The sequence below is a fragment of the Microcaecilia unicolor genome, chromosome 13 (assembly GCF_901765095.1).
Source record: "Microcaecilia unicolor chromosome 13, aMicUni1.1, whole genome shotgun sequence".
Lineage (NCBI taxonomy): Eukaryota > Metazoa > Chordata > Amphibia > Gymnophiona > Siphonopidae > Microcaecilia > Microcaecilia unicolor.
The window spans coordinates 66,768,799-66,783,178 of record NC_044043.1 but is presented as its reverse complement, the minus strand read 5'-3'; the positions used below and the strand labels follow the sequence as shown (position 1 = coordinate 66,783,178).

The window sequence follows — 14,380 nt, the reverse complement described above, 5'->3', positions numbered from 1 at the left end:
GCTCCCAAACCTGGTCCTGGAGGCACCGCATCCAGTCTGGTTTTCAGGATATCCACAATGAATATTCATGGGAGAGATTTGTGTGCACTGCCTCAACCTCCTGCAAATGTCTCTCATGAATATTAATTGTGAATATCCTGAAAACCTGACTGGCTTGGGTGCTTCCAGGGCCAGGTTAGTGTAATGGGCTGAGATCCTAGGGAACCAGATTTGATTCCTACTGCAGCACCTTGTGACCCTGGGAAGTTACTTATCTAATCTAACATGAGCGCTTCTATTGCGCTTAACCCAAGTGCGGCTCAAGGTGGATTACAGGAGACTAGTAAGAAGAAAAGTTGGGTCAATTTCCCAAAATTATAACATCATAATCTTATACCACAAACAATTAAATATAAACATTCATTTGTCTGATTAAAGTAGTAAAAATCAAATAAGTGAGCTTTAACCTACTTCCTAAGCATATAGTAACTTTTTATCCCTCTTAGGCAACGCAGTAATTTGTTCCACAGATCAGGGCCACAGCCTACAATACATTCTTCCTAGTGCTAGACTTTTGGCAAACTGAATTCAAAGGAATTATTAATCTAATTTCTTGTGGCGAACATAGCAGTTGAATTTAGTGAAATTGTATCACAAAAATAATACAGGGCTAGACTACACAGAATTTTGAAAACAAACATGAATAACTGAATATGTATTGTAGCCTTTAATGGAAGCCAATGTAACTTAACTAGGAACGGAGTAGCATGATCAATAGAATCCCCCCCCCCCCCGATCAATTTGGCTGCCTCATTCTGCACCATCTTTGTATTAATGAGTCTGGCAAACCTAACAAAACAATATTACAGTAATCTAGTTGACTCATAATCACTGCTAACAAAACAGTTTGTAATTGAGAAGGATCTATAAATGGATTGATTTGGTGCAACAATTGTTTAGTAAATGCTTTCCTAACTGTTTCAGTCATGTTTGTCCATACTGAGTGCAGAATCTAGTGTCACACCAAGAATTTTAATATGTGACTGGAAGAGAATTTCCACCATAGCTAACTTAATTTTAAGCTATGGTACTTCCACATCTCTACCCCTACCCACTCTTCAATACCTGGGAACAGATATTCCCGTAGACTTGTATCAGTTGTTCCAAACACTATGCAGCTTATTTTCGAAAGAGAAAGACGCCCATATTTCAACCCAAATCGGGAGATGGGCGTCTTTCTCCCGTGGGCGAACAAATCGGTATAATCGAAACCGATTTTGGTTGTCTTCAACTGCACTCCGTCGCAGGAACGAACAAAGTGGACGGGGGCGTGTTGGAGGTGTGGTGAAGGCGGGACTGGGGTGTGGTTATCGGACGAGGAGAGATGGGCGTCTTTAGCTGATAATCGAAACAAGAAGGGTGTTTTGGACGAGAATTTGGTCCACTTTATTTGGACCCTTTTTTTTCAGGTCCAAGTCCCAAAAAAGTGCCCCAACTGACCAGATGACCACTGGAGGGAATTGGGGATCACCTCCCCTGACTCCCCCAGTGGTCACTAACGCCCTCCCACCAAAAAAACCCCACTTTACAAACTTTTTTTGCCAGTCTGTATGCCAGCCTCAAATGCCGTACCCACCTCCATGACAGCAGATTGTGTTCTATCCTCTGACAGCCTTTCCCTGGTTCTGATGTGGCTCTCGGGTGAGTGTGACACCTTTTCTGTTATGCGCACTTCAGAGTCACATCAGCAATGCATTGTGGTGGGTGTAGGGTATTGGGCTCCGTGATTCCACTAGTTTGTGTTAAATGCTCACGATGTTGGTAGTTGGTAGGTTCTACTCCCATGGTGCTTTTCCCTCTGCTTACTGGGTCAGAGTGTGCCAGGGAGACTCTTTGCCAGTGGGGCACAACCTCTGATCTGCAGTTAACTGTGAGTAAACGTGCTTATTCGAATAAAGGACGTTTTCAGAGACATTAGTCTTCAGGTGTCAACTGGTGTGCCAAGGTTCTATAGCAGCAACAAGTCCTAGAGGCCTGGAGCACTTTTAGTGGGTACCGCAGTGCACTTAGGCAGGCGGACCCAGGCCCATCCCTCCTACCTGTAACACTTGTGCTGGTAAATGGGAGGCCTCCAAAACCCACTGTACCCACATGTAGGTGCCCCCTTCACCCCTAAGAGCTATGGTAGTGTTGTACATTTGTGGGTAGTGGATTTTAGGGGAGGGGTTGTGGGGGCTCAGCACCCGTGGTAAGGAAGCTATGCATGTGGGAGCTGTTTCAGAAGTCCACCACACTGACCTCTAGGGTGCCCAGTTGGTATCCTGGCATGTCAGGGGGGCCAGTGTACTACGAATCCTGGCCCCTCCCATGACCAAATGGCTCGGATTAGGAAGTTTTTGAGCTGGCCGGTTTTAGTTTCCATTATCGCAAAAAAAAAAAAAACGCCCAGCTCAGAAACAAACAAATCCATGGCATTTGGTCCGTACAAACCGTATTTTTGAAACAAAACAAAGACGTCCATTTTTTTTTTGAAAATACGGTCTGTCCCTCCTCTTCACGTACCCGTTTTCGGACATAGACGCCCATGGAGATAGGCGTTCGTGTTCGATTATGCCCCTCTATATCTGTCACAACTATTACATATTGCAACATCTTTATTAGATATTATAAACTATTCAAAATATTTTTCTTAAAGCCAATACATACAAATCGCTCACCACTCCCATAACATGAAACACCTACTGTTATTAGGATGTGTTTTGGTTTGTTCTTTTAAAATAAAGGACAATAGGTGTTTCATGTTATGGGAATGGTTGGTTGAGTGGTGAGCAACAGTGTGATTTGTATGTGTTGGTTTTAAGAAAAATATTTTGAACAGTTTATAATATCTAATAAAGATGTTGCAATATGTAATAGTTGTGATAGGTATAGTGTACCCCCTACCCAAAAGATATTAGTTTTAGCTGGATATATCTTCATAATTTAGGGGTCCTTTTACTAAGGTGCACTAACAGCTTTTAGCACACCCTAAATGATAGGACGTCCATTATATTCCTATGGGTATCATCATTTAGCGCACCTCAGTAAAAGGAACCCTTAGTAACATCCATTGGCTGACTTTATCAAATACCTTTGTCATCTCTATTTCTGTGGATAACACTCTCATCCTTCCTGTCTCATCAGCTCATAAGCTTGGGGTCATCTTCGACTCCTCCCTCTCCTTCTGTGCACATATTCAGCAGACTGCTAAAACCTGTCATTTCTTTCTCTATAATATCACCAAAATTCACCCTTCCCTTTTTGAGCACACTACCAGAACCCTCATCCACACTCGTATCACCTCTCGCTTAGACTATTGCAACTTGCTTCTCACTTAGCCATCTTCTCTTCACTCTGTTCAAAATTCTGCTGCATGACTAATATTCCACCAGTGTCGTTATGCTCATATTAGCCCTCTCCTCAAATCTCTTCACTGGCTTCCTATCCGTTTCCACATACAGTTCAAACTCCTCTTATTGACCTATAAGTGCATTCACTCTGCAGCTCCTAAGTACCTCTCCACTCTCATCTCTCCCTACTTTCCTCCCCGGGAACTCTGTTCACTGGGTAAATCTCTCCTATCTGCACCCTTCTCCTCCACTGCTAACTCCAGACTCCGTTCCTTTTATCTTGCTGCACCATATGCCTGGAATAGACTTACTGAGCCGGTATGTCAAGCTCCATCTCTGGCCGTCTTCAAATCTAAGCTAAAAGCCCACCTTTTTGATGCAGCTTTTAACTCCTAACCCTTATTCACTTGTTCAGAACCCTTATTTTATCATCCTCACTTTAATATTCCCTTACCTCTTGTTTGTCTGTCCTAATTAGATTGTAAGCTCTGTTGAGCAAGGACTGGCTCTTCATGTTCAAGTGTACAGTGCTGCGTACGTCTAGTAGCGCTATAGAAATGATAAGTAGTAGTATCAAGAGGGAGGATTCGTATAATGATTTTTCCACAGGGAATAGTAAAATATCAGCATAAGAAAAATACCTAATCTTAGAAGAGTTAAGTGCTTGTTTCTGTCCATTCAGATACACGTTAAAGAGAATATGGGAACGCAGAGAACCCTCCGGTACCCCCTGCGACATACGCCAGGCATTAAAGATGGATTTATTCCATACAACTTAGAGGGTTTGATGTTGTAAGAACCAGTAAACCATCTAAGAACTTTGAAACAAATAGGAATCTTAGATAATCTATGAGAATCTCATGGTTTACCAAATTGAAAGTGGCTGATCTAGTTGCATAATCAAAATGAATACACCCTTGACTAAATTGTTCCTCAAATTAATCATTAATGCTAGTAGGACTGTGTCTGTTCTATAATCAGGATGAAATCCTGTCTGTAGGCTCCAGATTGGAACCCTCCAATAAAGGTGTTACCATAATGTAACCTAATTTATTTGGCATATTTCCTTCCGTCAAAAGGTGGTTTATTAGATGGGTAAGTTTGGGTGGAAACTGTTTTGGAAGCTCTCTCATAATTTTGGCTGGACATGGGTCTAATTGGCAAGAGCCTTGTACAAATTTCTTTAAAAGTGTACTTATTAGTTCTTAATTTACAATTGTAAATGAATTGAAAACAAAACCTGAAGGGATACCTACAGATTGTTGAAAGGCAGTGTTCTCTGCAATAGTTTCTGAGAACCTCGGTGGGTCTTGTTCCATATTCAATTCTGTTTGAATTTTCAAAATATTTTCTTTGAAAATATAATGCCATATCATTCTGACTGATTCTTAGATTTGAAACATGTTTGATGCTTTAAATAGATTAACTGTGTTAAAAAGTTCTTTTGATGAATTACAGCTTTCAGATATTTTTCTACAATAATAGACCTTTTTCTGAGATTGAACTGCTATTTTGTACTGGTCAATCTGCTCTCTTCATAGTTGTTTGAGTTCATCAGTTGGTGAGAGAGTTCAAGCTCTCTCCAATTTTCCGCATTCCTTTTTTTTCTGCCTAATCTCTGTATACCATGAATCTGTAATTGATCTTGTTGTGGGAGCTTTCTGAAAGGGGCCACTTAAACTATGGCAGTATTTCCCAAGTCAGTCCTGGAAAACTCCCTTGCCAATCAGGTTTTCAGGATATCCACAATACTACTACTTAACATTTCTAGAGCGCTACTAGGCTTATGCAGCGCTGTACAATTTAACAAAGAAGGACAGTCCCTGCTCAAAGGAGCTTACAATCTAAAGAACGAAATGTCAAGTTGGGGCAGTCTAGATTTCCTGAACAGAGGTATAGTGGTTAGGTGCCGAAGGCGACATTGAAGAGGTGGGCTTTGAGCAAGGATTTGAAGATGGGCAGGGAGGGGCCTGGCGTATGGGCTCAGGGAGTTTATTCCAAGCATGGGGTGAGGCGAGGCAGAAAGGGCAGAGCCTGGAGTTGGCGGTGGTGGAGAAGGGTACTGAAAGGAGTGATTTGTCTTGAGAGCGGAGGTTACGGGTAGGAACGTAAGGGGAGACGAGAGGTAAGGAGGGGCTGCAGATTGAGTGCATTTGTGTACAATGGAGGCAGTATATACAGACTGATCTCATGCATATTCATTGTGGATATCCTGAAAACCTGACTGGCAACGGGGTACTTCACACTGACTTTGGAAACACTGATCTATGGCTATCTGGAAAGAATCATTCCATTGCTTCAGTAAAGTGTCTGAAGAAGTTGCCACTGGTTGAAGTAACTCATGCATTGATGATCAAAAGCCCTGCGCTGTTCCAAACAGTGCTATAAAATAGCGCTGGAACAGCGCGGGGCTTTACCGCACCGATGATCAGAGATAATTGCATGCACATTTAAGCACGCAATTATTTCTGATCATGGGGTAGAACTGCGGGAGAATTGTGCCTGAGCATGCGCTCAGCACAATCCTCCCGCACTTGTTTTGACAGGTTTGAGCTGTCAAAAGCCCAAACCTGTCAAACATGGGCTGGAGGTCCATGGGATCACGCGGACCTCCGGTCCCCCCCCCCGATGATCCCCCCCACAAGTGGGTGACCAACCCCCCCCCCCCCAGTGACAGGGGCCCTGGAGGTCTGTTGGACCTCCGGTCTCCCCCCCAATGATCTCCCCCCACCCCAGGTTCAGAGAGGGCTGGAGATTTGGTGGGTCTCCAGCCCCCCCTTGGTCCCCCAGCAAGGGGTACCTGGTGGTCCAGTCCCCCCTACCTTGTGTGTTGGAGGAGGGAGGGTAGCCTGCTTCCTCCTCTGCCTATGATGCCACAAAATGGTGGCGCCCTGCCCAGCGCAGCCCAGGATACACTGGGCAGGGCTGGGTGCTGCCATTTTGCAGTGTCGCAGGAAGAGGAGGGAGGCAGGCTACCCTCCCTCCTCCAACACACAAGGTAGGGGAGGCTGGAGACCCACTGGCTCTCCAGCCCTCCCTGAACCTGGGGGGGGGGGGGGGATCATCAGGGCGACCTGAGGTCTGCTGGACCTCCATCCCAGTCGCTGGCAGGTTTGTTGTGGGGGGGGGGGGGGGAATGGGGGCCTGCCAGCATGCAGATGCACGCTGGACAGGGCTTACCATTCCTCCCCAATGATCTACAAACCCTAACGCCAGCTTGGAGCTGGCGTTAGGGTTTGCCGCAGCCAGCGACCCAATCTTTGGCGCACTGGCCGCTGATCATTGGGGATGAATATGTTTAGCATGCATTTGCATGCTAGTTGCATTCAGAGCCCTCGAGCGCGTTGTTTCATGTGCTCAAGGGCTCTGATCATGGGGTGTTAGCAAACGCTGGTGCTAGTATGGTGCTAAGAGCCTCTAGCACCGGCGTTTGCTTCTGATTATCCCCCTGTCATTGCCTACTACTGCCCATAGGTGGGGAAGATCAATATTACCTCAGAAAAAAAATGATTCTTTTTCATGGTTATAGTGAGGGTTGTTTGCCTGTACATACAATATAAATTCATGTGAAAAATGATCGGACACAAAGATTTAGAAGTGGACCAGTGATCAATCAAGGCCCTTTATCAGTGCAAGTTATAATAACATCTACTTTATGTCCTGCATCGTGAGTGCTACCAATGTTAAATATTAAGGCTGAATTTCTACAAAAATTCCTAAAAAGGATACCACCTATCTTCAAAGTCCTCCAGCTGCTAAATTAAAAGCACCAGCAATTATAATTGACTGAAACAGACTTCATTAACAACATATACAAAACGTCAATGCATTTTCCCCAAGTCAAAGGGGCCCTATAAATCACGAGGGGGTTCTTTTACTGAGGCAGGCTAGCGTTTTTAGCGTATTAAACATGTCCATATATTCATATGCATGTCTCTGTTTAGCGTGCACTAAAAATGCTAGCGTGTCGTAGTAAAAGAGGTCCTAGGAATCCCACAACTGAACCTTTTGTTGGTATCCTAATTTTAAACAGATTAGCCTTCAACTCATCTTAACCCGCTATTGCCCCAGATTAAAAAAAAGTGAGCCCACTAAAATGTGTACACACACACACACTCTCTCTTCTATTTCATAAACCCAAGTTATGTGTTTAGCTGTCTTTATACACAGAGGCAACTACAATAATCTGCAGTAGCCAAGTGCTATCTGATTCAAAGAAAGAGCAGCTACGTGCACGTCATGTACCTTTAAGGCGGGCACATGCCAATTTTATAAAATAAAATACACGGGTCTAACAACAGCTCTACCCAAATGCAGATCTCAGGATTACCTATAAGCATACCTCTTAGAAATATACTCCTTATACATGCATACGTTTTTGTAAAAGCAATTTGTACATGTAGAATATGACCTACACCGAAAGTGCTGTATTAAATTATGTTCGAAGTGGTTAAGAGGGAAAATCCTCTTTCAAAATTGCCACAAGAGGAAAATAAAGCTACAGTGCACAGGAATGTCTTGCATGTGCAGATTCAAAGACAGTAAGTGCATATGCAGGTCCATGCAAACGTGCATAAACTTGAGTGCAATGCAGAAGTCTAGGCGATACTTCGCAGGCTCCTAAATGCCCTTTACTAGACACAGGCAAGACCTATGGTGAACTGCGGCTCGGGACGAGCGCTCTCGCTCGTGCGTCCTTCTTCCCGATAGCACCAAGACAACCCCAACACAGGGACTCAATTAGGTCGAAGCGACCCTAAGTATCAATGTCTCAAGTGCAGTAAGAATAAGGGTTAAACAACCTCCTTGAGGAAGAAGGTACTGAACAGTTCGGCCAAGCTCAAGGGAATATTCCCCCATCCCACCTCCCTTCCAACTTGTCTTAGAGATTTAAGATCGTCGTCAATCACGTGACGCCCATTGCATTCTTTCCTGGCGTCCCGCGGTTCCCCTCCCCCTCGACGCAACTTCCTTTTTCTGACAGGGCGTGGCGCGGCATTGCGTCAGAGGGGGAGGGGCGCTGGAGAAGGAACTCGGCGGGGCAGATGGTGAGGATCTCAGACATGAGTTTAAAGGTAGGATGGGGGAGAGAGGAAGAGATGGCAGACCTTGGGGGAGTTGGGACTTCGATCCCCGAATGTATGTGAAGAAGGGTGTTCGGCGTGTGAGAGTGTTCAAACGCGTGTGACTTGATATGTCTAGGTATTTTCTTAGACGTTGGTCATGTGAATTCTATGATTCCTTTTTTTTTTTTTACTTAAATCATGGTTTATGTATGTTTGCCAACCAAAAAAAAACCAAACAAACAAGAAGGGAGACAAAATACTCTACCTAAAGATATCAACAAAGTCTTCTAGAGTAGGGTGGACCATGGGGAAAAAAAAAAAAAAAAAAAGGCACTAGAGGTGAAAGCTCCAATAGAGCTTTAATAAAAAGCCATAACAAAGACAGTTTCTACTGAATGATAGACAAAAAGTCTAACTGTGCTTTAGTGCTTCTTGCTGCCACCATAGAGGTGTTCTTTGCACATTAGATCTAACACTATACTACTTATCATTTAGTGTCACTATATCTGGACTTTATAGATATAGTACCACTTGAAGCAGGTATTCGTGCCAAAACACGGATCTGTGTTGGGTCCTTCTTGTTTGAATGTTCTATCCTCTAGTGGATTTTCATAGCAATCAGACATTGTCATAACACTTGGAGCTTTCACTTCTAGTGCCTCTTCTCTTTTTCAGGGAACCCCATGGTCCATCCTTCATGTATTTTTGCACCAACTACATTTTTTGATATTTGTGGTGTAGGACTCCTGTTCCAAATTTGGGGTTGATCTGGTTCCTTGAGTCCTAACAGACCAGTGGGATTTGCCTTCCCTATAAATATGTTGATGCAGCTGGGAAGCCAGTCAGTATGCTATTGGCAAAGTTTCCTTCCTGTGACTTGAAAACTCATTGTTAACATAATACAGCACTTAAGTTCTAATATAGCTTCTTTTTTTTGGTGTGGGGGGGGGGGGGGGGGGGGAGAGGGTATATCACCAAATACTATTCCGTGATTAAAAACGCACACTTCTAGTTGATGCTTTAGAAGTTCAAGTCCAGATTCTCAGTCTGGCTGACACATTTGTGAAGGATTGTGGACTAGTTTTGCAAGGACTCAAGGAATGACAGCAGATAAGGCCTCCCTTCTTCCTTTTCTTGTCTATTCCAAATTTTGAGCTGGACCATAGCTTCCCCACTAAGCCATAATTGCCTTTTACAATACTCAGCCTTTTCCACTGGTCGAGACACAGGTTGTCTTTTCAATCCCAGATGTACAGGCACCTTACTGGTACATTCTGGCAGAATCTCTTTTTCAGACATGTAGCCACAGATGTTTCTATTTGGCAGTCTCATATTGCTTATTGACCTTTGGTAACGCAGGTCCCAGTGCTAAGTGGCTTCGTAGGTCTGAAAATGGGAACTTCCAACACCAGTTCTCTTTTCTGAAACATCAAGACTAGCAAGGAGCCCTTGCTTAGCCTGGGGTACTTTGTCCTTCAGCTAAAGCATGATATCCTCTATAGCAGTCCCAGCTCCTTCACAGTGAGGAGCAAGACCAGTTACCTGAAATGACACAGAACTAGCTCTAAGAGGGGGCAGGTGCAGAGCTGCCAAATTACCCATTCCAAGAGGGAGACATTTTGGCCGGGCCTGGTTTTAAATTTACATCCCAAAGCAGTGTAGTATCTTTAGTCCATGATTCTGTCAGTTGAAATCAGTTCTGCAGGCAGAAATCCAGGAACGGCAAAAAAGTCTCCCTCCTGGAATGGGTAACTTGGCAGCTGTGTAGTGTCTTCTTTCAGGTTTCCCTCCATGTACCTGCTGATCCCAAAATGGCCATGGCTCAATCTATAGCCATGATCAAGAGATCTAGCAAAGATATCAAGTTAGCAAGAGTTGGCTTGTTAGGCCCTGAATTCCAAGGTCGTGAACTGCCTGACCTTACATAGTAAAGCTACACTGGGAATGTAATCAACAGGTTTTAAAATGTGATCAAGCCACAGCTTTTTCAGCCCCCTGTGCAAAGGATGCTATGGTTGTTTCTCATTGCTGCTAGCACCTGTTTCTATTTATTAGAGCTGCCAAAAAGGCAGGTCTTAAAGAGCACATCACTTCCAAAGTAGACTCTTCCAAAATATGTTGGTAATAGTATTTTAATGCCTTAATATAAATGAAGTGCAGTCTGAAAAATTCTTGAAAAGGGTGAAAGTTTCTCTGCTGACAGCAGCAGTGAAGCTCTAACTACTATCAAACAGAAAGCCTGAAGCCTCCTTACGTACTTAAGGGTCTCTGGGAGTAGCGCTTGTTACTGGGAAGCAGCATTAACAAGCTGCTGTCAGAGGCCTCCACACTGCAAGAGAGAACACAGGCCTCGCCTGGCTGTGTTTCTTGTTCTTCATGGTGTGATTTGTCCTTGCCAAACTGGCCTGTGTTTGATATACCCCAGTTGCCCACCGGTCCTTCCAGAGGGGAGGCTTCCGCCTCTGGGGTCTTTTGGGGCCTGCAGCTGCACTGTTTTTATGTTTTCTCTCTCTCTGTTTTTTTTCGCATATATTAACAAATTGTATGTACAAAAACTGTAGGCAGAAATCTTCTGAACCTAAGGGTTAACGGTAATGGGATTTGATATACCTCCTTTTTGTGGTACAATCAAAGCAGTTTACATTTATTATATGCAGGTATTTCTTGCTGACCTCAAGGGCCCCTATTGAAAGTGGCCCCAAGGAGGAACAGCCCACCATTTGGATGACTTCTGGAGGGAACCCCCTACAGTCCCTGGCCCCTGTAACTGCAGAACAGCTTGAAAGTCAGCCCACAATGCTGGATTTTCTTTAGTCTTGCTTCACCAGCAAATGTCTCTCACTTGTAGGAGACAGAGCACTACTGATGGGCTTACTGGCTGCACCAAAATGTATGGGGAAGGTGAGCAGATTTGCTCTGTCTCTCGTCTACTAGGAGGAGGGCAAATCCCACTGGTTTGACAAGGATGAAAAGGAACCTAACCTGGCTGAAGGAGGCAAAGGTAGCTTCCAGGCTCATACATAACAACAGTGCCCACATGAGCAAGCACTTAGCATGTGGGCATTAGAAGCTGCATATAGCACATTCTTACTGGCCTTCCTCCTTCAGTGAATTCCCTAAGGCTCCCTTGAGATTGAAAGACACAGGGGTCGATGCAGAAAGCTACTGCGGGCCTAACCACACAGTTACCGAGGGTTGTATGCATCAAGCAATGCAGAGGGGGACTGAGCACGGGTGTTAGGAATAATGGCTGCACATTGCATTAAAATGAATGCCGATGAGACTTGCGTATTCCATGGCAATACAGAGAAGTAAATGAGGGCTTTGGACGCACGATTGCTGTGAGGACTTTCACCAAGTCTGGGGCTGCGTACAAGGGTTTGTGGCGAGGATTTCATGATGGTTTTTGAGATTTAACTGCTGGTTTTGTCTCCTTTTGCAACCGGAAGGAAGCCCCTGCTAGGGTCAGAGGCAGACAGGAGGTTACAGACAGCTGCACGTGTCTGAACAAAACTGAAAGTTAAAGCATACATGGGTGCACGTTCTGCACCTAAATATGAGCCTCGCAAAAATTACTTGCACATAAATTAGTGCAAGGCACAGAAGACAGGTGCCCATGTGTGCTGGTACTTCTGTTTTCTTTCAGACATGCACACAAGAGCATCCTCTCTAGGCATCTGGCACACTTTTCTCCCCCACCCCCACCCCATTAGCTGTAAGTTCTGCATGACATGGTATTATGTTTGCGGGTCAGACCTCTGCGTTTTTCTACCTGAAGCCTCTATGTATGGGTCCCACAGTGATTCTACACTTAGGTTTTGAGCATCTGGGCCAAATGCTGGCAATAGGAACGATTAGCACCAGAACTGCACGCATGTTAATATGCACAGCATGCACATGACCCTTCAGTGCGCATGCTGATCTGTGCGCTGAAGATCAGCACAAATTGCATTTAAATGCATTGAAATTGATTCAGATCAAGTGATTTTATATTCACTCCAGTGCTCAGAAGGCAGCACAAAAACTAACACTAGCCTTAATGTTGAAAACACACTGCCGGGTCAGGGATGGCATTTGGGTTTTGAGAAGAGAATTTCTTTTGCATTTTTCTCATGACATTTTTGGCTTCTTTTGAAAGGAGAAAGAAGTCCGTGCAGCCTGTAGTGCTATTAGAAAAAAAAACATGTCTGTGAGTCCATGCAAAGCCGGGGTGGGGTGGGGGGGCATTGGCGCCTGTTTTCCTGTGTTTTGTGATGTGAGTCTCTTAGGGGATTTAAACTGCAAAATTTTGGGAGGGTTTATATTTCATGGTGTGAGGGAAAGGTGCCGATGTGCTCTTGCACTTCTGTTTTTGCCTGGCACATGCGCACAGGAGTTTCACGGTGTTTGCATGTGTCAGTCATGTTCCTTCCCCTTGCTTTCGCTTTTTTAATGTGCATAATATGTACATCCAGTTTGCTTTGGGCATTGGGGGAGCTAGTTTTCAGCGCTGCTTTTGCGCTTTGGGATGCGCGCCCTCGCCTCTAGTGCTGAAGTTGTGAGCATCGGGCCCTTTGTAAACAGATTACAGCCAGGGGACTTCCCTCCACTGGCACAACAGCTTGGCTGAGTCTGTATTAGTTTATCAGAAGCAAGTTAAGATAAAGCAGAATGAGGAATCTGTAGAGGTCCTTTGGGGTATCAGTGCTACACTCCAAAAGCAAACACTGATTACCTTATCTTGAATACTTTATTTCTTCAGCTTTCCAGTGGAACTTGCATTCCATTGACAACACCAGACCTTATTCTTCAGTACTATAGTATCCACTAGCCTAGCACTAAGATGGGGGTGGGCAACCACAGTTTCTCGTGTGCCACAACCCAGTCAGGTTTTCAAGATTTCCACAATGAATATTCATGAGATCTCTTGGTTTTGGTCACTTTTTTTTTTTTTTGTATTCTAAAATGTTATTTCAAATTTTAGACCGGCACATTTTAATTTTTTTGTGCTAAAACAGCCCTGTTTTAAAATTATTTGAAATCACTTTTCACTTGTTTGTGCTGTATTCATGCATGTGTTAGTGTGATATCTGCATATGGCTCTGCGTGTATGGTCTGCCCTTCAGCTGTCTGTGCTGTATCTCACTGTGGGAGGAGCTGACCTGGCAGAGCTTTAAAAACTTTACTTTCCTCAGGAGTGAAAAGTATATAGACTCTCTTTACAACTGCATAGGTATCTTTTATTGATGTATTGTGGTATATCAAGAACAATAAATAATATATGGACTCGATTATTAACTGATAAATGAAACATGCCAACATTTTTTTCCTCTATCTGCTGCGTATCTGCCTTGGTTTCTAAGGCTTGGGCTTCCTGATCTCTCAGCGGAGAGGGTTAGCAAAAGTTTTACAGTACATATGGCTTTTCCTTAGCTCAGAGAAGGCACACAGAAGGTTTTTACTTGGCTAACTAATGTTGGAATTTCCTTCCCTTGGTGGCATGGCCTTGTGATACCTGACATAAGATTTACTACTGCTACTTCTTACCATTTCTATAGTGCTACTAGACATATGCAGCCGCTGTACACTTCAACATGAAGAGACAGTCCGTGCTCAAATGTACTTACAATCTAATCAGGACAGGCAAATAAGAGATAAGGGAATTACTAAGGTGGAAATGATGAAGCATACGTGGATACTGTACAAGGGAATAGGGGTTAACAGCTAAAGCTACGTCAAAAGGCGGGCTTTTAGCCTAGATTTGAAGACGGCCAGAGATAGAACTTGACATACTAGCTCAGGAAGTCTATTCCAGGCATATGGTGCAGCAAGATAAAAGGAACAGTCTCTTGAGTTGGCAGTATGATAAGTAGTAGTAGTAGTAGAGGAGAAGGGTACAGATAAGAGATGAGTGGAGAGGTACTGAGGAGCTGCAGAGTGAAGGCACTTGTAAGTCAATAAGAGTTG

General features: G+C 44.0%; 1 protein-coding gene across 2 annotated transcripts in view; it reads left to right on the top strand.

Annotated features, from left to right (window-relative positions):
- Positions 1–8,360: 8,360 nt before the first annotated feature.
- The window catches only part of SPSB1 (splA/ryanodine receptor domain and SOCS box containing 1), a 29,995-nt gene continuing 23,975 nt past the window's right edge, over positions 8,361–14,380 (top strand). The window contains exon 1 of one of the 2 annotated variants that reach the window (XM_030185850.1): positions 8,361–8,443. The gene's annotated coding sequence lies outside the window, so the exon portion shown is untranslated. Of the gene's footprint in view, positions 8,444–8,487; positions 8,571–14,380 lie in introns of those variants that run through there. The other variant, XM_030185851.1, reaches the window with a different exon arrangement.